The sequence below is a fragment of the Lissotriton helveticus genome, chromosome 5_1 (assembly GCF_964261635.1).
Source record: "Lissotriton helveticus chromosome 5_1, aLisHel1.1, whole genome shotgun sequence".
NCBI lineage: Eukaryota > Metazoa > Chordata > Amphibia > Caudata > Salamandridae > Lissotriton > Lissotriton helveticus.
Genome location: NC_136065.1, coordinates 1625682773 through 1625708563, shown reverse-complemented (window position 1 = coordinate 1625708563; position 25791 = coordinate 1625682773). Strand labels below are relative to the sequence as shown.

Here is a 25791-nt window from a genome sequence, read left to right as displayed (position 1 = left end):
TGAGAGGTCGTGAAGGTCGACGTTTAATATGGTTAAGACCAGAAAGGAGGTTTTTTATTTTCTCCAGTTACTGTGATGAGGCGTTGCCCTCAACGTCTAGCAGACCTCAAAAGAGAAGAGAATCTCCTCAGACTGATTCCTCAGGGGAACGTCCTGAGAAGGCCCTCAAAAAGACCACTCATGGGTCTTCTGGGCGCAGTCCTTCAAAATCTCCTCACTCTGTGGAAAAGGAGAGTAAAGGACTTGCTTTTGGAGAAAAACCATATAAAAAGGACGACTTCTAAGCCGTCAAAATCACCTCCTCTGGTCATGGGACCCTTCAGAAAGAAGTCTTCTATACCTCCTGAGGTAAAGACTAAGAAGCCAACATCGTCAACAGGATCGTCGACGGAAAACACCATGGTCATTGCCTATTACAGCCTCTTCGTCTACGATGGCCTCGTCTACGATGGCCTCATCTACGATGGCTCATCTACGACGGCTCGTCTACGACGACGTTGTCGACGACGGCCTTATCTGTGACTACTCGTCTACGACGGCCTGTCTACGGCGTCGACGATGGCCTCTTCTACGATGGCCTCTTCTACGATGGCCTCGTCTACGATGGCCTCTTCTACGATGGCCTCGTCTACGATGGCTCGTCTACGGCGAGAGCGTCGACGATGACGAGAGCGTCGACGACGAGAGCGTCGACGACGACGAGAACGTCGACGAGAACGTCGACGACGAGCGTCGACGGGAGCGTCGACGGTGGCCTCGTCTATGACTGCTCGTCTACGACGGCCTGTCTACGGCATCGACGAGGGCCTCGTCTACGATGGCCTCATCTACGAAGGCTCATCTTCGATGGCTCGTCTACGACGGCATCGTCATCGACGTCCTTGTCTATGACTGCTCGTCTATGACGGCCTATCTACGCCGTCGACAAGGGCCTAGTATAGAATGGCGATACAGAAAAGGGGGTGGTGATGAACAGAGTGTCTGAATTAAGCAGACCACTCTTACCCAGTCCAAAGATCAGGGCTTGATCCATCACCGTTATTTATCTCACTGCCCCATCCCAGCTCAGAACCTGGCTATGTGCAAATTAGTCTGTCCCTGGCCCAGTGCATCATGGGAACAGGGCAGACCAAACTACCAAGCCAATTCTTCACCAGAAAGGAGACAAGCTACCGGGGACCGGTTTCTGGCATTTCAGCCTCTTCGGCCCGGCTTGCTTGAATCCTGATGGAGCAGTGAGAAAGGGACTCATGTCTGAGTATACCCTGCCACACCTATAGTGGCCAAAACGATACAGAAAAGGGGGTGGTGATGAACAGAGTGTCTGAATTAAGCAGACCACTCTTACCCAGTCCAAAGATCAGGGCTTGATCCATCACCGTTATTTATCTCACTGCCCCATCCCAGCTCAGAACCTGGCTATGTGCAAATTAGTCTGTCCCTGGCCCAGTGCATCATGGGAACAGGGCAGACCAAACTACCAAGCCAATTCTTCACCAGAAAGGAGACAAGCTACCGGGGACCGGTTTCTGGCATTTCAGCCTCTTCGGCCCGGCTTGCTTGAATCCTGATGGAGCAGTGAGAAAGGGACTCATGTCTGAGTATACCCTGCCACACCTATAGTGGCCAAAAACGATACAGAAAAGGGGGTGGTGATGAACAGAGTGTCTGAATTAAGCAGACCACTCTTACCCAGTCCAAAGATCAGGGCTTGATCCATCACCGTTATTTATCTCACTGCCCCATCCCAGCTCAGAACCTGGCTATGTGCAAATTAGTCTGTCCCTGGCCCAGTGCATCATGGGAACAGGGCAGACCAAACTACCAAGCCAATTCTTCACCAGAAAGGAGACAAGCTACCGGGGACCGGTTTCTGGCATTTCAGCCTCTTCGGCCCGGCTTGCTTGAATCCTGATGGAGCAGTGAGAAAGGGACTCATGTCTGAGTATACCCTGCCACACCTATAGTGGCCAAAAACGATACAGAAAAGGGGGTGGTGATGAACAGAGTGTCTGAATTGAGCAGACCACTCTTACCCAGTCCAAAGATCAGGGCTTGATCCATCGGCCTATCTACGCCGTCGACAAGGGCCTAGTATAGAATGGCCTCGTCTATGACGGCCTCGTCTATGATGGCCTCGTCTATGATGGCCTCGTCTACGACGGCCTCATCTACGACGGCCTCATCTACAAAGGCTAGTCTACGACGGCGTCGGCGGCCTTGTCTACGACGGATCATCTATGGCGTCGTCTACGACGGCCTCATCTATGACTGCTCGTCTACGACGGCATAGTCTATGACGGCGATCTACGAGGGAAAATCCGCCAATTCTGGAATTTCTTATAATATGGTAGAGAGGGCTGCTCAACGTTTTAAGATCTCAAGGACCTCTCAAGAACAGGCCTGCTTCTTGTATGACTTCAAAGAACCTCTCAAGAAGGCAGTAAGGTCAATACCGATTATCGATTACCTATAGTCAGAAGGGGTAAGGGTCATGCAGAACCCCTCCTCTGTATCGCCAGTGATCCCTCAGTTAGATAAGAAGTATAGGGCGCCAGATACAGCACCGGCGTGTTTAACAGGACATCCTAAGCCAGACTCCGTAGTGACACAGGCGGCCCAGAAGAACTCCAGGAATCCTTCGGCCCCTTTGTCGCTTCCTCCTGATAAGGAAAAAGAGTGGACGACATTAGGAACAGGTTTTCCTTAATGTCGGCAATGACGGTAAAGGCCGTGAACGCTCTAGCGCTCTTGGGACGCTATCATGGACAATTGTGGGCACACATAGCCCCATACCTGTCGGAATTGCCAAATTAATCCAAAGAGGAAGTAAAGAGGATTCTGCTAGATGGTGAAGCATCGGCGTCAGAAACTATAGACTGCGCGATGGATATCGCTATGACAGGGTTCCGCCAGTTGGCTGGAGCAGCAGTCTTGCGGCTCCAAGGATGGCTAAAGGCAACCTCTTTCAGTCCTGAGGTGCAAACAAAGATTTTGGACATGCCATATGATAGCCAGTTTCTATTTGGCACAAAAAATTGACGAAGCAGACACTGCGAGAGCTTTGGGCACTCTTCAGTATAAGAACCAGTCCTTTAGTAGAAATAGAGGAAGAGGACAGTCTTCCTACAGAGGAAATTATCAATACAAGTCTTCCTGCTCTTCAGGCCAAAGTAGACCGCAATACCAACAGCGCCAACAACAGCAAAACAAGCAATCCTCTTTTGGGAGGTCGTCCTTTCAAGGTAAAGGACAGCGGAAATGACAAAAATCTACGGCTGCTTCTATGACAGATCTCGATTATGCTGCAGATAGGAGCAGTAGGGAGAGTACCTCCATCTCGGAAGGGAAAAGGGCTTTATTCCCGCTTCTTTTGATCCAGAAAAAAGACAAGAAGTGGAGACCAATCTTGGACCTCAAGGCCCTCAACAAATTCCTAAGAAGCAGGCGTTTCGCATGGTAACGATCCAGGAGGTCTTGCGACTACTGTAAGAGCAGGATTTTAGGGCGTCCGTAGACATACAGGACGCTTACTTCCATATCCCAATTCACAGGAATCACAAAAAGGTACTTAAGATTTGCGGTAGCGGGCAGACACTTGCAGTTTTGCGTTTTGTCCTTCGGGCTCAAGTCTGCACCGCGCATATTCACGAAATGTCGTACCACGGTGGCGGCATATCTCAGACAGTGCCATCACCAGGTCTTTCCGTATCTAAATGACTGGCTAGTCAAGGCTTCATCCTTAGAAGACGCGTCTAGGTCTTCCAACGCCTGTTTAAAGCTTTTCGATTGCTTGGGTCCCACCCTCAATCAGGAAAAATCGGTCCTACATCCTTCTCAGTGCATCAGTTTCCTAGGTGCAACCCTGGACACACGGTCGGCAAAAGCTTTCCCATCCAGAGAGAGGATGAACAAGCCCCTTGCACTAGCTGCTATAGTAGCCTCGAAGAAAGTCTTGACAGTCCGCCTCTTCAAATCCCTCCTGGGGATGATGTCAGTGTGTATCATCCTGATTCCTCACTGTTGACTACGAATGAGGAATCTACAGGAGGCGCTCTCAAAGCAGTGGGTCCAATGCACAGGGTCATTCGAAGGCCACATAAAAGTGAATCCTCAGATGGTCGGAGCCCTTCAATGGTGGATGTCATCTCAAATCCTGTCTCAAGGCTTGTCATTCCTGCTTCTGGCTACTCCTCGTATTGCCACAACAGGCGCCTCCTTGGAAGGCTGGGGAGCTCTTCTGCAAGAGCTACAGATAAGCGGGTAGTGGTCTCCTATGGAGAAGAAATTGCGGGCGGTCTTCCTGGTCCTTCATGTTTTCCTGCCAAGAATCAAATATTCCCTGGTGCTCGTCCGGACAGACAACACCACGACTATGCACTACCTCAACAAACAGGGAGGGACACGCTCGCTGACACTCTCTCGCGAGTCGCAAAAAAATCTGGAATTGGCTCATACTCCACAATGCAACCCTAAGGGCGGAATATGTCCCAGGCGCGGACAATGTGCTCGCCAACGCGTTGACCGGGCAGAAAACATCGTCACACAAGTGGGAGCTAGATCAACAAATTATCGACCAGATCTTCTCCAGATGGGACACGCCGCAAATCGATCTATTTGCGACGAGAATGAACGCCAAATGCCCACACTTCGCAGGTTGGCATCCCCAGTCAGGGTCTCTAGGGAATGCATTTTCCATCGCATGGCGCAAGCGTCATTGCGTACGCCTTTCCGCCACTCCCGAGGCTTCCTACAGTCCTCAGGAAAATTTCGGTGGAGCCTTGTACTCTAATTTTAATAGCCCCAACTTGGCCGAGGCAACATTAGTTCAGAGCTCCACCGTCTATCCCTGGAGCCGCCGATCCACCTACGGCAGTATCCATCTCTGCTCACAATGAACAACATCCGGATCTGAAGTCTCTCAGGTTAGGTACCGGGCTCCTGAGTTCCGAGAGTTCCACAATCTGAATTTTCCACAAGACTGTAGGGACATTCTTGCCAGAGCAAGGGCAGATAGAACGACCAAAACGTATTCCCTGAAATAGAAGCGCTTTTGTGTTTGGTGTGCAGATCAAAGCATTCGGCTTTTCTCCTCCTCACCGGAGCAAATCTTACCTTATCTATTACATCTGGCACAGTAGGGCCTAGCCCACTCCTCCATTAAAGTACACTTAGCAGCAATATCTCGTTATAAAAGAACTTCAACGAGTCAATCTCTCTGGTCAAGCTGGTCGATTAAGCAATTTCTAAAAGGATTATATAGATCTTTCCCGCCAGTAAGTGTGTTGCCACCTGCCTGGCATCTCAATGCGGTTCCTAACCAGCTCATGAAACATCCGTTCGAACCAGTACACAGAGCTGACCTGAAGTATGTCTCGTGGAAAATAGCACTCCTCCTGGCGCTCACATCTGCAAGGAGGGTCAGTGAGCTACAGGCGTTTTCAATCCAGGATCCTTTTCTACAGTTTTAAAAACGACAGAGTAATCCTGAGAACCAATCCTAGGTTTATCCCAAAAGTCCCGTCGGACTTCCACCTAAATGAACCTGTGGTTCTGCGTTCCTTCTTTCCAAACCCAAGCATGGCAACTGAAAGATCGCTGCATTCTAAGGATCTCAACAATGCTTGAAGTTTTACATTGGCAAAACGAAAAGATTCAGGAAATCTAACCAGCTCTTCGTAGCTTACAGCGGCCCTAGGAAAGGTCTACCACTTACCAAGCAGAGTATCTCCAGATGGATTTCTGCAGCCATTGCTTTCTGTCATGACCAAGCTGGACAGCCATTGCATTCCAAAGTGAGAGCGCACTCCACGAGAGCTATGTCTATGGCTCTCTTTGCAGGGGCGCCAGTCATTGGCATTTACAGGGCGGCAACATGGAAGTCGCCGCATACATTCACTAGGCACTACTGCCTGGATACGGAGCTGAGGAAGGATGCAGCAGTGGGACAATCGGTGTTCAGCTATATATATTTCAGTAAGGTGAGCCTTCCTCCGTCCCTCCATCCTACTCTGGTATGCACATTTCTTTACTAATACTTATTGTGGATGTCTAATGAGGTTCATGCTCGCATGATGTGTATTATCTAAGGAATAGTATATGCTGTTCCATCAGAAATGTGCACTCTGCATTACTTGCTACTCTGATTCAGGCATGTGAATCTATGAAAGACACCCATAATACTGGATAAGAAATGCGTTACTTACCTGTAACTGCAGTTATCCAGTATTGGTGTCTTTCATAGATTCACATGCAACCCTCCTGCCTCCCCTTGAAGGACTCACCTAACTCTCTCAGTGTCACGCCTACTTAGCTTAGTGCGTACGAAAATCTGAGGGACTGAGGCTCCTGCCAGGAAGGTTCTAGAGGGAGGTGATAGCTGATTGGCTCTTGTTTAGAGTTTGGTCCTTATTACAAAAGGACATGGATATGTTACTAAGGTGAGGCCTTTAGGCCTACTATTCTCTATAGGACATCACTTTTCTATGTACCGGAGACTCCCGTCTCGACGACGGGGAATGATTCAGGCATGTGAATCTATGAAAGACACCAATACTGGATAACTGCAGTTACAGGTAAGTAACGCATTTCTTCCCTTACTTAAACCACCCAGTGCCTCCCATTAACAACATATCGAATCAGTGGAAAACCGAATTAGACAGACACTTAAAATAACACTTCGGTCTAATGTAACATCATCAGTAAACTGATTTTCACCAGCCTATAGAAGTAAGAACCAAACCTGTCTGCCTTCGCTGCAGCCGCTATTCTGAATGAATGTGTACCAAACTGAATTGTGAGAAAACCCGCCTCTTCATCACCTTTCCCAAAACTCGAAAGCAGACAACTACCTGCCATTCTTATGACAAAATGCTCAACCTAGGGAAAAAGCGATTTAAAAAAAATCCCCAATTTCAAAACAAAACGCTTGCCCAGCTGGACATTCTTAGACTGCCTGAACCGCTTAACTGAACACTAAGTAATCTGGGGCCTCTTATACTTCCTGCTACTACAGCTTCTTCCCATATCACGAGCGCAGTGATTCTGAAAAGTCCTCAGGAATAACCAAACCATGCACAACTGAAAATAAACACCTGAGAAATTGGGTAACTAAACTCCCTCAGTATTCCCCAAATTCTTCTCATCCAAATGCTACCCTTAACCACCCTTTGTCCTTTGCCCAACCTAGAAAAAGTCTCCTACCGTACTCACCAGTCATGGCTCATAGTCTCAGAAGAATTTACCGTAGAACACAGCAGCCAATATAGCAGATATGGTCATCTCTAATAAATTAGGCTCAATCCATCCCATGCTAAATGCACCCCATCATTACGTCTTTTTTTTACGAATTCTGCCAACAAATTACCTCTCTGCTGTGCTCCACTAGCCAGAAACTGCTATCAATTTTGACTGTAACTTCTAGTTGGCAACATCAGTGACTTTTACACCAGTACCAGAGCACTCTCAACAGTCATAAAACCTCAGGTCATATGCCATCTGCCCGTTGGCCAGTGCAACAACACTCTCGTAGTATACGTTTAGGCTGTCCTGTTTTCAGTTTATATTTTTGGTAAATTCTGGTGGGGTTTTTTCCAGTGTTTTCAATATCTTAAAAAACAGTTGTTATCAGTGGTTAAACATTTTCACGCCACTAAAAACAACAGAAAAAGTGTTTTTCCGGTGTTTATGGAACGTTTTGCTTTTATCATTGCTTGCTTTCTGTACTTAACGAACATGGTATATAGACAGTGTACGTATAGTGTAGATGAGGTCCAAAGAGATTTTTGCAAAATAATCTTATTGTAGTACACCATACAATACTTCTTGAGTGCATCTTTGGTCATGTGCGCTCGCGCTTTCCTTCCCATGTAAACTTCTCTGAAAAGGCCCTCTCAGCATTCATAGCCCCTTGGGCTGAGAACCGTCAGCTAAGGGGCACAGTTTGGATGACTCTTTCTTTGATGCCACATAAAGCACGAAATGATAAATATTTGCGTTTTAGTTCCTGGGCATAAGAAAAGAGTGCACCAGAATGGACTAAAAAGTCAATAGCATCCCTCATTAACTCTGAAGATTGTAAAGATGCTTTCAGCATACCATCTAACAAGTGGCAAGGATCTCCAACAGGGAATCACCTCAGCTCGGGTATCAATTTTGACAGGTCATCACACAATTTTTTTTATATACGTAGCTGAATCACTACAAATACAAACAATATCACTCCAATCTTTGTTGAGCTTGGAAAGAACCTTTTTTGCAGAGCATGAAAAGTGAAACTGCGTTCCATGTTTTCCAAAAGTCTGGTGTCATGTTTTCACCACTATCCCAGATGCTTGATGATATATATACTTGTCACTATACCTTAGATTTAATGTTTAAAGCCTGAGGTGTAGGCAATTCACCTACTATCAATACTGACCCACTAGAAACTATGGTCTGATGTATTAAGGGTTTTACCCATTGTCTGTGGGCAAATGTGATGACACATATTAGGAAAGATTTTTATGAAACTAGCCATTTTACCTATCAGTGAAAGAATCAAATGCAGCCAAAATATCAAATGTGAGTTTGATATGTCCTGAATCTCTACAGTTTATAAAATAATTAAACTAAACCTAAAACGTGAAACTAAACCCTGCATCTTTAGACCAAAGGCCATAAAACTGAAAAAAGTAAAAGGAAGAAGAAATAATATTTTAGTGGCATCCCTAAAGAACAAAACTCAAACAGAATAATGTAAGCCAGTCTTTCTTACTGCTAGCTTGTATAACAAAGTTACATTTTATTGACCCTTTCAGTAAGGGTCAATAAACTCTTTCACTGACTCTTTCACTTTCTTTTTCCTTTCTTTGAATGGCATTTAGTTTGTGGTTGTGCAGGTGTTTTTTCAGTGTTTATATGTTTTCACCTGTGAGGGCTATTTTTCTTTCAGTGGGGTTTTATCAGTTATTATAGGTTTAAACCTAAAACCCCACAGCCAATATACGTTGAATGTAACTTTCCTGTCCGCCACGTCCTTACCTCCAAGCACCATGGCTACTAACAATGGAAGAACACTGTTCTGTCCTCAACCAGTATTTTGGCAAGCAGTCCACACACCACCCACCATCCCAAAAGAGACAGGACCCCTTGCACCTGCAGCATCTGACAATATCTGCACTTGCCACAACATCACATAATCCAATATCCACATTGTCGGTTCATTAAATTCAGGCAAAAAGAATTTCTACAGCACCATGTTTCCTCGCAGTTCAATAGAATATTTTGCTCAGTGGTGAGGCAACAAAGCTCCTGACATTGAAAACCCTAACCTAACGCAAATTGTCCTACCTGCCCTTACAGCTCAGCAAGTAAAGTTTAAATGGTCCAGAATAACCAGATTTTGTTCAACTCCAGCTTTCTACCCACAACCATTTCCTTCAAAATCACCTCACCTTTTGTGGTCGGTAATCCTTTACCTCCAATTTAATACTCAAAAAGGTAAAATTTCTGCTCAGGCCACTGTCTTTTCCAGTGTCCAAGGCACAATCAATTTACTCATTGGACTCTGAAAGTCATCCCCTGCCAATTCACAAATGCTACATCCCTGTTTGCCCACAAAAAGAAAGTCATCCAGATAATGATCACCCAATGAATATTTGTGGCTGCGGAAAACCCTACTGTATAAAGGTGCAAACATATCTCAAAACAGTGCACAAAACATGGCACAACTACCCTGTGTTGTTTATTTATATAAGTAGCACCTACAAACTGTCTTAAGACCAGCAATGTAAAATCACTCGAATTACCCATTCACATTCTGAAAAATGAATTTATATCACACTTCGCTAACTTCACCCCAGGACCAAGCTTCCTAATCCAGTGGGGTTATCTACCATAGCATAATGCACTGAAGCATCCACCGGTGCTGTGAAATGCAGAAGGGAGTCTTCAGGGATTGGTCTGGGGTAGGCCTCATAATGTGAGTGGGCATTTACAGCGTAAGTAACGGAAAAATATTGTGTGCTTATTGTATTATATCTTAGGGGCGAAATCTGCACCAAAGTTCAGTTACAGTTTTTCAGATCTCTGTGAGCAAACTCCTGTATTAGATTTGTGGTTTTGAATTTCCTCATGGGTCAAGTTAATGATAATGCTGACCAGCAATAGGACAAAAAGCATTTCCGACAGATAGGGGCCTGGGCCTGGTAGAGATCGGGGTAGCACTGGATTGTGAATATGATACTTTCACCCTGCATTAGGCCTGGGAGGGCTCATCCCAAGTAGAACAAAGGCGGACAGCAAGCTCTCTGGAGCCAACCACAGGAGGAACCCTTCTTTGAAGTTTTGGAGAGAAGAGACCAGGCAACTATGGCAGTTAGGGGTGTGGTTTCAGAGTCTCAAAGAGGTCTTTTTATTGACCACTTCAAGTCACCATTTTGCAGTGTCCCAAGATGTTGCGCAGGAGGGTTGGGACAGTGGTGATATGATGATGTTTTATACTAGGATAGGAGAGAGGTGCCTACCTTCTTGAACTTCCCACCCCCACCTAAAAACCTATGCACAGGGGAGAGCATGAAGAAGACCAGAACCCGGTCTAAGGTGGTGAGGACCCTCAAATTAGACTGGATTCATCTCTCAAGGACCAGGTGTGCGGTTCCCCTTACAGTTATTGATGGACAGTAGAAGGATGGACCAGCCAAGAGACCCTGGTTTAAAAGGGTTGTGAGAAGTTGGCCTGATATGTGATGTCCACTATTCTAGTGGGCACCCTGTATCAGTCCAAACAACCCTTATGGTGATGGTTGTAAAGTCAGCCTTATAGACCAGCTATCCTAGTGGTAGCATGGACAAAGCAGTCTTAGGCTAAAACGTCAGAGAGCATGTGAAGCCAGCTGTTTTACCATATGTAACCCCTTGAATACCAAATGAAAGGACACCACACAGGTTATATATAATATATATATATATGTATGTATTACTAACACAACCCCTCTGAACTCTTTATGAGGTCAGAGGCCAAAGCACATAACAAGTTACTTAATTATCATACAATAAGTTGACCAAAATACAGTCGAGCCCTAGGGGCGTTGCAAACCATATACTAAAATAGTGGTGTAAGGACCACTTCATGAACAGGGAGTAGGCCTAAGGCCTATGGAATCGCTGGGGCTACACTGGAATACCAAAGGTTAGGAAGCAGGAGGCCCACGGGATGCGTGTGCAGTGTCTAAAAACACACGCGAGTTACCATAGGGATACAATGGGAACGTAAGAGTTAGAAACTAATTGATTTAGGACACTTCCGGATGGACTGGGAGAAAGCTACTGAAAACTAGGACACTAGCATAGTCAATACCCACAGGAGCACCGGAGTACTCTCGTTACCTCACCCACAGGAGCCGGGTGCATAGGTGTCAAGTTGTGTCGGGTTTCGTCGCTGAATCCTATAGAGACCTGTAAAAAGATGCTGCAGACGACCAGGAGAGAAGTGTCCGGTTGGATCCAAGGGTGGATCGAGGATGAAGAGTACCTGAAAGCAGAGGGGACAGAGTCTGGGTCACTAGCCAGTGACCAGGAAGGAACCAGGCGATGTCGCGAAGCAATCAGGTGATGTCATGAAGCTTGTCTCTGCATCCACGTGGACCAGGAGGCGTCGACGACGACCAGGAGCTGGATACGGACTGTCTCACGAAGGATCTCGCTGTCGGCATTGTCGGCTTCCGGAATGGAGTCAACAGGCCTTGGCAAATGCAACCCACGCAGGAATCGAATATTTGCTTCGAGTCAGACCAGCAAGGTCTGGGGAGCTTCTTCTTTTCAGGGAAGCAGGAGCAAGCCTGGAGCAACCAGGCAAGTGGTGTAAGTTCAAAGGTTCGCCTTCAGAAAGGCCACTAGCCAACGGGCAAGTGACCGGAAAGGCGCGTTGAGCACAAAAACACAAGCAGGCCCCACGCGGCACTCGGTGAGTGTGGAAGGACTGTGCATCGGTGCAAAGGGTGCTCAGGGCTGGGGCTTCTCAATCCCCAATGCACAACTTCGAGGGTGCCTGAGAAGCTGCGCAATTAGCAATAAGCAGGTTTTCCAAGATGTCCGGTCCCACGTCTCTCGTCGCCTCCACGGGTCTCAGCTTTGCTGTGGCTGTGGATCGGGGTCAGAGAAGTCTGGAAGTCCAGTTCCTGTCTGGCTCTGTGCTCGGCTCCGGCGGGAGCGTCGACAAAGCAAACCGGCAAATCGCTGTTGGTGCCTGGTTGCACAGGGTGGTCACTCCTTGGCCACAAGGTAGATTCTTCAGTCTTCTAGTTGCAGTAGAATGTCGACGGTCCAGAGTTTCGTTTCAAGTTTCAGTTCAGGATAAATCTAAAGTCTCTAGACTCAGCACCTACCTTTATACTAATCAAAGGGGCTGGATTACCTGCTAGGTCCCTCCTATGGGTGGGACCAGGGAAGGGAGTGGTTACACCCCTTTCCCTTTGTCCAGTTTCGTGCCAGAGCTGGGGCTGGAGTGCCCCAGCAACTGGTTTGAACCGGGCTATGCATGGAGCACCTTGTGTGCCCCAGGCAGTGTCTCATTTCATTCAGCCCTCCCTGCCCCAATACACTAAAGCCTGTCTGGGGTGGTGCTAGCACCTCCCAAGGCAGGAACTCTATTGTCCAAGCCTCCCTCACTGGAAGGACTCCCAGCAGCAGGAGGTCAGACTTGTGTCTGTGGCAGCAGCATCCATTTTGTGATGCTGAGGCTCTGGTTAACTTTAACCGGGATTAACAGGAACAACATGTCTTCTCCCTCTAGAAGGGTGGAATGCTACCCCCGTCGCCAGAACTGGCGAAGGGGTAGTATTCCAAAGCGTATGGCACCTTACATGACATGTTTTGATAAAGCCAAACCAAAGTTAGCATTAACTGCGAGGATTATAATGCACTTAGAGCATATGGTATGGCTATATCATAGAACAGCTATAAGGACATGGTTCCGAAAGCTGCAGACAGGCTCAGCTCATGCTAGAGCCTCATCTCACATAAAACCAAGCACTCTGCCTCCAGGATTGTTAAGGCCTGCCATAGGAGTGACTTATAGGTGCATATGTGTCTATATATATAATGGTAGGTATAGGGATACTTTACCTAAGCAAGGGGTGATTACACGACCTTGCTCCAGCTGAGTGATCAGCCAGTTGTGTCAATTTGGATGGCCAGCCAGGGGTGGCATAATTCATGCTGCAGCCCCTGGTAGGCCTTGGATGCACCTATGCCCTGGGTACCTATGGTACACTATACAGGGGCTCACAAAGGTGACCCAATATCCAATTAGGTATGTACCTAAAGTACATGGAGTCCATTTTACATAGAGAGCAGATAACCAGCTAAACACTAGGCAAAAAGTTGGGGGTAGCCATAGTCAGATATCCATCCTCCTACAAGGGTTAACCTGGAGTGTCTAGGGACTAGGCCTGCAGATGGGTTAACCACAATGCAGGGTTACCACCTAACCTGAGAGTGCATGCAGGGAGGTAACTCTGCCTTGAGGGCTACGGGGTGCCTCTGAAGGTGATACTAGGCCAAAGAGAACACCAGGCACTGGTCAGAGGACAGGTCCTGAGCACAGAGCTTCAGTGCAAAGAGAAATCAAACTTCCAAAGGAAAATAAAACTTTGGCGGCCAAGAGGGCTGAAGAATCCCCTCCGTGTGGCTCGATCTCACCACTAAGAGTAAAACACATCCCCATTCAGATTGGCTCTATGGTGCTGCAGGAGAGAGCCAGCGAAGTCTGTCCCGGCAGAAACTGAAGTGCATAGTGCTCCACTGCTGATGCTAAAAAATACCTCTGGAGTAGACCAGGACTTGGGAGTTGGCACAATCATGTTTAAATGGGAGGGAGTGTGCTTAAGCCTACTACCCAAAGAAGATCCTTAACCCCGGGACTCCATCCTCTGGGGCCTGATGCACGGGGCAGAAAGAAACTAGGGAGAGGCTGAGCACCATTGACCTCAAGTGGTAGGGAAGTGTACTTCTCTCACTCCCTGTGCCCGAGTCTAGGGTAGCGGGAAGTAGATGACCGATATCTCCCTGTCTGCATCGACTGTGGCAGGAAAAAACAAAATAGAGTTTGCTTGCTTCATGCAAACAACCAACAGCTGTCCGGTGGTGGGAGCCAGATGGGCCACAAGGTATTGGACTGTCCGTGTGGCCCCAACAATTGGCACATGCCAGGTGCACCACCAAAGGGCCAAAATGAGAATGACATATGATACGTCTCTAGCGAGGTCATGAAAAATGTTTATTGACTACCTTAAAGTTAACAGTTAATCATTAAATGATTTAATTACGATCACTGGAATGATTTTAAATGCTTTCATTGATACTCACTAGGTCCCTCATTAATTTAATTGTAAGATGGCACCATCCATAATGGTTTTAATAGTGTTGCATTAGCTGTGTATGACATATTTAATCTATTATTAATGTGACAACACCTTTAAAAATCCCTACACCCTTGTATATTGTGCATAGCACAGGTATGGCAGTATTGTGGTTATAGGTTTCCTGGCTTGCGAAGAGTGTGAGCTGTTAGGAGGGTGTCAACCTAGGTCTCTCCATCTGCCAATATGTATGTTTGTGAACTGATGAATAGTACTGAGTAGTGTGTGCATAATAAAGTACCTGTACTTTTTATAAGTAAAAGCAACAACTGGACTTGGTTTGTTGGGTTTTGTGTGTTGTGTACTTGCGGACTAGGGTACTAGCTCACACCACCTTCCCTGAAAAGGGCTTGGACTGCTCTGCTTCGCTACCCTGAGAGAGTCAAGTGCTACAATAGGGTACTGGGTACTCGAGAAAGTGAAAGTTGCCAATGTATTACTTGTGAAGGACTCACATCCTTCTCAACTAAAAACCTACTTCCTTACAGATGGCCAACCATCTCAAGGTGGTGCCATTGCACCATGTAGTAGCTGTAAGTGTCAGCAAGAGGCATGATAGAAGTGTGTCGGGAGATGCCAGGCCCTCACAAATAAACAACCGGAATTAAACTTACAGAATAATAAAGCAGCAGCACAATAAGCTTGGGGAAAGTAAAAAAAAAAAAACAGGGCTAACATAGGAGGCACAAAAAGAGAGGAGCTGCACAGAGACACGGTAGAAATAGATTATGTGGATACTACCTGTGTTTGCATTCATTAGCACTTTAAAGCCAGACTTATTGACTTTGCTGATGCAAGTCTTAGTACATGTGTAAACTGAGACGATGGTTCAGTGAGTTAAATAAACACTTGCCATTATCTTCTGTAGAGATTTACAAGGCACAACGTTTTTTTATTAAAATAAGCATTCAATTGAAAACCTTTTCGAGGATAAACTTGCAAGTTATAGATCTACAAAATAACAGATTTGTACTTGACCTTGTGTGTACATGTGTCTGCATCTCCTACTGAAGAAGTGTGGGCTTTTGTGACTTTGTGAGCAGGTGTCTATGCGTGCACCGTAACAGTGTGTATTTATGTGAATATATCCGTTAATGTGAAATTGTGAGTACGAGAATGACTAGGTGTGGGTATATATGTATATGCATATGCTTGAATGTAAGTATGTGTGCTTCTAAGTGGGCATATGTGTGTACTATTATGAATAACATTGAATCAGCATAATATTTGATTCATAGTATATGAATGTGTATGACTATAGTTGTGAATGAGTGCATGTGAAAGAATGTGCAAGGAAGTTAGAGTGAGTACAAGCAAGTACCAGGATGTATTACTAAGCAGAAGTTAGGAAGTTTGTGGGCATGTTCGACAGAGTTAACTATGTTAATTAAGTGTGGTATGATGTGCTCGAATGACTATTGTCTGACCTCGTTCGGGGGATTGATAGGAAACAAAGCAAGCAAAAGCTATCAGACTTCAGCTGTGGGGGCTGAGATGGGTTGCTTCTGATATACTGGGGCCTGTCCTGCTATTGCCTTGCAAAGTGAGCCAAGAAAAATTCTTTCAACACTTAACTCTCAAGTAATAGCGATGGTGAGCAGGCACAGGCTTCTAAGGGAGGTAGAGTAGGGGGCTTCAAGCTCAGAACTCAACAATCACCCAGCACCACAATAATGAATTATCCAACCCAGTGCCCATTTACTGTGATATGCAGCCCTTGTCTGATTCTATTTCGGGAGGATGGCTGCAAGTGCTCCTGCACTTAAGTACATGGAAGGCAGCAGCAGGGACTGACACAGAGAGTTTGTTCAGGCATGCATGCTCTGGCGTAGTTGCTGGTCTCTGGTTGCTCACAATCCCGCTTCAGGTATTGGGCTGGGGAGGCAGGGGTACAATACCATCCTGAGGCAGCATTTAGAAGCACAAACTCCCATGGCTCATGTTACTGAGGGCAGCTCAGACCACATAGCTGCAGTGTAAATTCAGAGTGGTCCTGTCCACTCAGGTTCAGCTTCACGATGTCACATGGGCACAGTCTGCTCAAGCGCAACTTCGCAATGTTGCAATAGCACGGTCCATTCGGGGACGACTTCACAATTTCACAAGAGCACACAGGGCCCGACTGGCCATAGCGGGCACTGGGTATTTCCCTGGTGGGCCAACAGGGTAGGGGCTGGTTATTGGCCCCTGAGAAGCCGTTTTTGTTACAAGGCCATTTTTGCAGCTTAGCTGTAATACCGGCCCCTGTAACAAAATCGTCCGAAATCAGCCCTGGCAAACAGCTCAGCTGCACCCCCAACCCCCCGAGCACTTTGCCAGGGCCGGTTTTGGTTCCCAGTCTGGCCCTGAGGGCACAGCTCTCTCAGTTTTAGTTTCATGATGTTATCGCAGTGCTGAGGTAAGCCTCGCCCTGGACAATCACACCTCCTGCGCGGTCGATATGCGCCATTGCTTTCTCAATAGGCAAGTTGGTGTCCAGGCACTGCAGGGCAGGGGGACAGCTTCCTCCTTTCAGGCCAGACTCCAGGTAATGTCACCTCAAATCTAGGGAGCTGGCTGTCAGGCGGATGCACAGCAGTTCTCTGAGTCTGCTACCATGCCTCTCAGCAAAAGTACCTAATTGAATTTCTGGTGGGAGCCCTGCCTCCCCTTTCCCCATGTTACAGTCTAGGTCTCCTTCCAGCTTCAGTAATGTCAATAATACACTTTCACTGACTAGAAAATAATCTCAGCTCCGTCTTGTGCACATGAACCGGCCAGAGGCTTCCAAAATGGAGCCAGCAGGCCTCCAATACTGTGATTCACATGTGCACACAGTGTATGTACCACACAGAGAGCACACGGATAACATACACTTTGAATGTTAGCTTTAGGATCTGGGTTAGCAGATAGAAGCAACACTTTACACAAAGGGGCCAGTAGGCCTCCACTCCAGTGAGACAGATAACAAGCATTGTAAATGCATTCGGTTTTGCCTATGGGATTCATATTCAATTAAGAGGTGTGGGAGTAGTGTATGAGTACAGAGATAATGGTTTGAGTGATCTCTGTACATGGTGAGTGGTGCATGAATGAAGGTTGAAAACTGAGTGCAGGGTGAAAGCACCTCAATGCATGGTGATTGATGTGTGTTCAGTGCAGAATGAGAATTGTGTGAGTGTACAGGGTGAGAGATGTTACCCTGTACAAGGTAAGAAGTGGGCGAGTGTAGGGTGAGCAATATGTCAATAGTATAAGTGCAGGATGAGCAGTGAGAGGTGTGGGTGGAGGGCGGGAGGAATGTGAGTGCTGAGTTAGAGGTATGTCAATGATGTGTGAGTGCACAGTCAACACTGTGTGAGTGGTGGGTGAGCAGTATCTGATTGCCAGTGCAATGTCAGGGTGAATGTGCAGAGTGTATGGTGGGTGAGTGTGCAGGGTGAGCGGAGCGTGAAAGTAGGTTGGAGGAAAGAAAGGATAGGAACGAAGCAGAATAGGTTAAAAGGCGTGCGTGCATGCTTCAGACGCATTTGTAGGTACGTACCCCCTCCAAGCGTTTAGAAGACCTCAACTGTAACCACGTAACTGTAGAGCCCTTCCCCTGAGAAATCACTGGAGATCCTAGGGTACCCTATGTGAAACCCGGGGAGAGGCGGAATGTGTTGTCTGTAGCTCCCTCAGACAGATCCAGGGTTTTTAGACAAAAGAGCAGATGTATTCTGGGATTTAAAGTATCACATGCCTCCATACAGCTATGGCCTACAATTCCCAGGATGCTCAGATGCCACTTATGGCGAACGGTGTGTGATGCAGCATGTGACATAAAGCCAGTTGTCGGCTGTAAGGCAGGGGAGCCCCTGAGGCCATTGGTGCATAGTGCCTGATGAATTTTGCACAGATAACCAGAGAGGGAATGTCTTAGGTCTTTATGTCCCACGTAGTGCCCTTGGCTCAGCCTCCTGCTGTGTGTAAAAGTGCTGCCCGTGCTCTGTGCCTATGTGCCATCTGTCTCCTGAGCTTGTAAAGTCCGTGGAACCTGTAAAATAATTCTGCCGAGATCCCAGTATGTAATCTCCCTGTACTCGGATAACTTACTGCTGAAATCCTGGAAGATAGCTCTGCTGTATATTCGCTGAGCCTGTTCAGTATGTGAAACTCAATGTAATGTTGTCCGAGACCTGTGCATGTTTGCTCGATACAACTTGGGGATAGCTCTGCTGACATGGGGGAGTGAGGCTGCAAGTGTACGTTCTATATACCCTGAGGCAGAACTCTACCTTCTGCAGCCGGAGTTTGTGAGGGCTGTGTAGCCTGAGAGCTATAGGTGCTACCTGCGTCTATAAATATGTGTAAAATTAGAGACAGTACTGCCATCACCTGCACTTGCCTCAGGAGCTGTAGGACTCCTATGGTGTAGACCCAGGCTGGGGTGAAGTTGCAGCCAGTCACTGTTTAGAGATTAAACTTGCGGAAGCAGAGAGGCTGCAAGCGCTGTGCAGGCGAAACCTAAAAACGGCAAAGTGCTTCGCCTGACACCAAGACGGCCGCCATGTAGTATAAAGCTTCACCCGTACACGGGAGCGTTCCTGTAATGGCAGCCTAGAATCTTACAAGGTGAAAGTGACATCAGTGATGCAGAAAACAGCTGTGCTTGAAACTGACAGCTCATTAAAATGGTATGTGGTTACAGATCACTTTATGTTAAACATGTAGATGGGGTTAGGGGTTTGTCTGGGTTTTTCTTTGTTTTCTCTTTATAGTAGTTGAATTGTTTTTAAAGTGGAAATCACTGATTGATTTTGCTGTTACATCAGCTCTGGTGCCTGGCTTTCGGGTTTTCCATATGATGACTTTGACCATCACTCTGCCGGCCTTGAGATGTAGGCAGGAAGCTTAGTATTCTGCTTTCGTATTCCACGAAATAAAAATGATTCATTCTAAAATTGTAGATGTCTACATCATGTCAGTTGATGTGTGTATCTGAATTGCAAAGCAAAGTTTGCTTTGTCAGTGTCTTCTAATGCACAAAAGCAGTAGTTTTACATGTCATTACATTTGTTTTAATTGCTCGTCAGATTTACCCATGGACAGAAATCCCCAGTGGCCATTTGTTTGCCCATTGGAATGACTTTGGTGAATGACGGTGGATCAACGGCACCTACACTCATCTATAAATGAGAATGACTCAAAAATTATTGCAGTGCTTTTAATAAAAATATAGAAGCTTAGGTACTCACTATCTCAGAATACTGTCTTCTAATGAGAAGGGCCTGTATTCAGCCATTAAAATATTGTATCTATGGAGGGGCGTGGTCTCGCTACGAATGGAGTGAGACGCACGCCGCGGGAGCTCCGGTGGATCACTGTCATTATAAGCTCTTAACGCGGAGCTGGGGCCTTGTTGGTGCTGCTTTTTGGGGCACACCGGCGACGGAAGGGGAGAGGCCCCCCTTGGCAAGCTGAGGACAATGAGAATCGCCAGATTGCGGTGAGAAGATCGTCCTATACCTGCTCCCTGGTGCTGGAGGCGGCGGCCGCCATCTTGTGGAGCCCGGGCTTGGTCTGCTCGTGTAGCTGGCGGGTGCTGTCCTGCGTCTCCCCGGGCTTCGCTGACGCTGCACTGCGCTGACTAGGTCGTCGGGTGGCCCTGGTGGAGGTTGCCGCCTGGAGGGAGCTGCAAAACAGATAGAGGACCCTCCTTGGGGCCCGCCCACCCATCATTTTGAATCCGGGTGCGGGCCTGCTCGAGGCGGAGGAGGTCTAGAGCGGATCAACGGCGAGAAAAGGCAATTGTGGCTTACAAGCCGGGCGGTGAGTGGCGGAGCTGAGCGGCTGGCGCTGGGTGGAGGCGGCCTGTGAGGAGACCCAGATGCAGAGGGCCCGGACCTGACACCAGCGTGGAGCGCTTTCACATAGGTGCGCAGGGGCTTTGTGGCGAGGGAAGACAGGAGTGCTGCCCCTGAGAGAAGATCAACGCCATGGCCGCTTGCCGAAACTGACTGTCTCCCTGAAAATACCCAGAGACGCTCCTGCGGGAGAGGCTTCCTGTCCTAGTCGCGCCGATCACCCTCCCAGGCGAGGTCTCGTTCCGGCGCTGGCCCGCGCTGTGCTGCTGAACTGCGACCTTGCTGTCTTAACCTGCTTGGGGCCCACGGCCTTCGAGAGACGAGCGGGCTGTGGTTGCGCGCTCTTTTCAGCTGCTCGGCCACCCCCTTGAAGCAGTCCCACACAGCCCGGGACCGGGGGGGTCCCTAGATCACCCTCAAATAGCTTCCGGGGATCAGAGGTGGGTTATAGTCCCTGGAGAACAGGCAGGCGGGCCCTGGGACTGACGGTGGCAGTGAACTGAGCTACCAGTTGGGCATTGCAGAGGGGAAAAGACGGCGGGTTGAGAATACCCCTCCATCTGTGGAGCAGGCACGTACTAGGGGGCTCCTCCCGGGATCTCCTCTGTGCCCCGGGCTGGCCTTTACTGTGGAAGGCCGCGGCGGGCCTGGCGGATCGGTGCTGGTGGGGCGGCCTGAGGAGGCCTTGGGCCACGTAATCTTAGAACCACAAGCCGATCGCACTAACGGTAAAAGGCCTGGGCATCCCTCAGTGCTCTGAACCATCGCTGGCACGAGCTGCATTGACTGTGGGCGCCCACCGGCTATAGTCATCCAGATCGAGGAGGGCACGGCTACATCCATCACTGTAAATACCTCGGTCTCAAGACTGCTCTCGACTGGTACTGACGAATTTGGGCTCCAGTCGGGAGATGACAAGCAACAAGGTGCCAAAGGATGCAACGGCACCCCCGAAAGACAATCCTGTTGCTGCGTTATGGGGCAAAGCGGGTGCAGCAGTCCGTGAGGGCATGGCTTCACAGACTTGGGTGACTCACTACCTGTTACCCAGGCTTTCATGGCTGGGTTCATGTTGGAGCTTAAAACTGAAATCGAGGTCCCTGCGCACAAAGGTACAGTCCTGTGTGCGAGAGCTTAGAAAGAAAGTCACTGATCTAGGAGAGCGAGTAGATGGTCTGGAGAAAACTGTAGATGCGCGAACGGAGGACCAAGAGCAACTCTGGCAGCGACTGGTAACCCTCGAGGAGAAACACATTGAGCTACAACTGAAGCAGGAGGATTTGGAGAACTGGAGCCGACGGAACACCTGTGCATCTGGGGGTTCCCTTTGGGGGCAGAGGGGGAGGACATCATGACCTATGTGGCGCAGCTCCTGCACGAGGTCTGGGGAGATGACGATGCCTCGCCGCCGGCTCTGGACCGAGCCCATCGAGTCTCCGGCCGCCCGGGCCTCCTCCCTGATATTCTGACCGAGTCCATTTTTTCACAGAGAAGGAAGCAATTTTGAAAGCGGCGCGCGCAAAACAAGACCTTACTTACAAAGAAGCTAAAATACAAATCTTCTAGGACCTTGGGCCCACTACTCTTCGGAGACGTAGAGACTTCCGTCCTGTGACTGACGAGCTGAAAAGTTTAAATATCCAATACCAATGGGGCCATCTCTTCGCTCTTATCTTTCAGTGGGAGTCTAGATGATGGATGGTGCGTTCCTTCCAAGAGGCGGCACAACTCCTTCACATCTCCCAGTCGCCGCCGCATACCCCAGCACACCTCCCGCCTCTCACATGGGCCCCTGCCAAATCAAGCCTGGTCTACGGTGCGCCGCGGCCGGCGCTTCTCACACCCTGGAGAGCAGACGTCCTCATAGGCCAAGAATGAAATCATCCAGCACATCCGCTCTATGGAAGGCGAATGCTCAACAACCAGTTCCCGACCTTCGACCCCCTGACGGACCTAAATTTCTTCTCTGCTGATAGCAGTGGACACAACATTCTATGTCTGTTTCCTGATCCAGGGGCCTTGGGGTTTTACACCTTGAAATGATCCTACCCCAGCTCCCGATTTGCAGTGCTGACGGTGCCGAATAACCCATCCAGAGGACACCCCCCCACAGTAGGAGACCCGCCTCCTCCCTGTTCCTGGGAGAGTGACTTCTCCGGGACCACTCGTGCCCTCGGGCCACGACTGGAACAGGACACTATGGCCTAACCAGCCAATGTTGGTTGAACATGTTTTGGTTATTTGTTTCTCTACTCTCTCACTCTTTTCCTACTGTCCTTTCTCTACGCCTATCTATGGTGGGCGGGGGCACCACTGGAAGAGAACTATACCCTTTAGCGAGAGCAGCGTCTTTATGCCCATCTCCACTAGCGCTCCACCGTGCTCCCTGCGGTGGCGGGAAGGACTATACCAGACATTGACTAACCTATGGCGGTCGCCACTCACCTGAAGATCCTGTCCCTAAATGTGAAAGGATTAAATTCCCCCAATAAGCGACAACAAATATGGCGTTACCTTTTGCAGCACAACCCAGATATTATCCTTCTCCAAGAGACCCACTTGCTTAAGCTGACGTCCCCCGCATGGCTCACCCCCGCTTTCCCCTCCAATTCTGGGCGGCGGCCCTCACCAAAACGGCGGGAGTAGCAATACTCTGTAGACCTGTCACCAGGCAGGGGAAATCTAGGGTTTTTCGTAGATCAGGATCGGGCATCGCCTCTTCCAGGGCAACCTTGCGGGAGCATGTTCCTCAGGCAGATCCCTCGTAATTATAGGGGGGGACTTTAACATGGTCTGGGACGCTACAATGGATCGCAGCGATGCTTCCTTCCAAGGGACCGGAGCTATGTCCGTGGCCCTCAAAAGGCAGTTGACCGACCTTGGTCTATTGGACACCTAGCGCAACCACTCCCCGGATGCGTGCGAGTACTCATATTACTCTCATGCGCACCGATCGTACTCGCGCATTGATCACATTTTCATCTCCCATGCCCTAATCAGCGAGTCGCTGTCAGCGTCTATGTCAGACATCTCTATTTCAGATCACGGCCTTCTGGAACTCTTCATCAAGGACCCTGCTGTGTGCTCCTCTCGGACCCTCCCCGCTGGCGCTTGCTACCACATATTCTGCAAGACCCCGCAGACGTGGCGAGCCTTCGAACCGTTATTGACTCATATTTTTAAACAAATGACATTCTCGAAAAACCCTTCCCTGTCATATGGGATGCATTCAAGGCCACAATCCACGGCCATATTACATCTCTAGCAATCGCACGGGCACGCGAGGCACGCCTCGTGGAGGATAACCTCTCCAGGGACATTAGGGCTTTGGAGAGACCGGATCTAGAGTGGCCCTCACTCACAATGAAACACCGTCTTGCGAACCTTCGCACGCAACTTCGCACACTCCGTACGAACAAAGACGAGAGAGCACTCCTGACATTGAAGCAGCACTACTTTGAGGGAGCTACAAGGTGGGACCGGTTTTGGCCAGATGCTTACGAGCGAGAGCGGCCAAAGCACATATAGCCAATGTTCAAACTGAGGATGGTAAGTGGGCCATCACAGAGATGGCCAAATGCGAAGCCTTTCACGCGTACTATTCGGCACTATAGACGGCGGACAAACCGCCACCGGACGTGGTGAAAGACATTCTAGATAATTACTCCTGGACTCATATCAGCCCCTACCATGCTAAACAGCTGGAAGCACCCCTTACCCAGGAGGAGCTTGAGGGCGCGTTGAAAGACCTGCCCTTGGGGAAGTCGCCGGGCCCAGTCCTTCTATCACATGTTCCTGCCGCAACTCCAGCCATATCTCTTGCGTCTGTATAACTCCTTCACTGAAACGAAAGGGCCGTCCTCCTCCATGGGATTAGCTGAGATAGCCCTTATTCCCAAACCGGGAAAGGACCCCACTCTATGTTCTTCATTTCGTCCCATAGCCCTCTTGAACCCAGATCTCAAGATCTACACAAAAATATTGGCCAAGAGGTTAGACCCACACCTGCCTGGGCTCATTGAACCAGACCAGGTCGGCTTCATTCGGCATCGCCAGGGGGCCGACAATGTACGAAGAATTGCGCACCTTGTTGGGAAGGCACAGCACTGGAACATACCGGCATGTTTGTTATCACTCGAAGCAGAAAAGGCGTTTGACCGGGTGGACTGGACCTTCTTACGGGAAGTACTACAAAAAATCAGGCTAGGCCAATCCATGATAGCCAGAATCATGGCCCCCTACCTCTCTCCTCAAGCACGGGTGCTAGTCAACGGCCAACTCACGAACTTCATCTCCATACGACGGGGCACCCGGCAGGGCTGCCCTCTCTCTCCCCTGCTGTTTGCCCTCGTGGTAGAACCTCTAGCCATGATGATCCGCCAGGCCTCCGATGTGCATGGTATTCCCCACAGCAGTCAACAGCACAGAGTAGCTCTTTTAGCTGACGGTCTTATCCTCACTTTATCTCGCCCACACAACTCTCTCCCAGCAATTTATTCTTTATTGCAGTCCTTCGAGCTGGCCTCGGGACTTAAAATCAATCATGGAAAGTCTTGGGCATTAAATCTGATGATCGCTGAAGAGGAAATACCTGCGTTGCAATCCCTTGTCCCCTATCGCTGGGCTAACGACTCCATACGCTACCTGGGGCTTCAGTTGAACCCCTTCATTGGCTACTTGGTCCCAAACAAACTGGCGGGAATGCAGGAGATCATTCCTTGAGGACCTGAGGGTTTGGAAATCCCTCCCCCTCTCCTGGCTGGGTCGCCTAAATGCTATCAAAATGTCAATCCTGCCCAAAATTCTATATTTATTTCAATGTCTTCCCAATCCCATCCCGCAGCACCAATTTCAAAACCTGCAGAGGGACATCACAAGCTTCATCAGGGGAGGGCGCAGGCCGCGATTCTCCAACAAAATTCTGATGCTCCCGCGTGACCGAGGCGGATTAGCATGCCCCAATCTGCTCGAATACTACTGGGCCTCTCACCTTTGTTTTATCTTCGAGTGGACAGCTGGAGAGAGCGAAAAGGTCTGGTTCCATATGGATAGGGCGGTAACTGGAGAAACCATCTGGGATTTGGCCTGGCCACATAGGAACGCGCGCTCTCGTAGCGCCTACATTGCTGTACCCACCAAGACGGTTCTGGACATCTGGGACACGGTTGCGGTTACCATGGGGTTGACCACCTTTCCCTCCCCCCACACCTCCATTGCAGGCCATCCACTATTTCCACCAGCTCAAAACCCGAAGGTGTTTGCCAATTGGCTGGAGGGCGATTGCAGGATGATCCGGGATTTGTATATGGGGGACACGCTTATAACCTTTGTGCAATGCAGGGAGGAGTTCCGGCTCCCAGCGGGAGCCAGGCTCCAATACGTGCAACTCCGTCACTGGCTCTCCGCTCAAGATATGAAACAAGCTGCCACACGAGCTCTCAACCCCTTTGAACCACTAGTACGCTCCTTTGATGACTAGAAGGGACTCATTTCTCTGACATATAAGATCTTACAACACCCCCGCTAATACCCACTCACCCATACCAACGGCAATGGCAATCGGCATC

The 25791-nt window shown here is 48.7% G+C and overlaps 1 protein-coding gene across 3 annotated transcripts in view; it reads left to right on the top strand.

Moving 5' to 3' along the window:
- Positions 1–25791, top strand: part of NUTM1 (NUT midline carcinoma family member 1) — a 380268-nt gene that overhangs the window by 149957 nt on the left and 204520 nt on the right. The window lies entirely within an intron of this gene.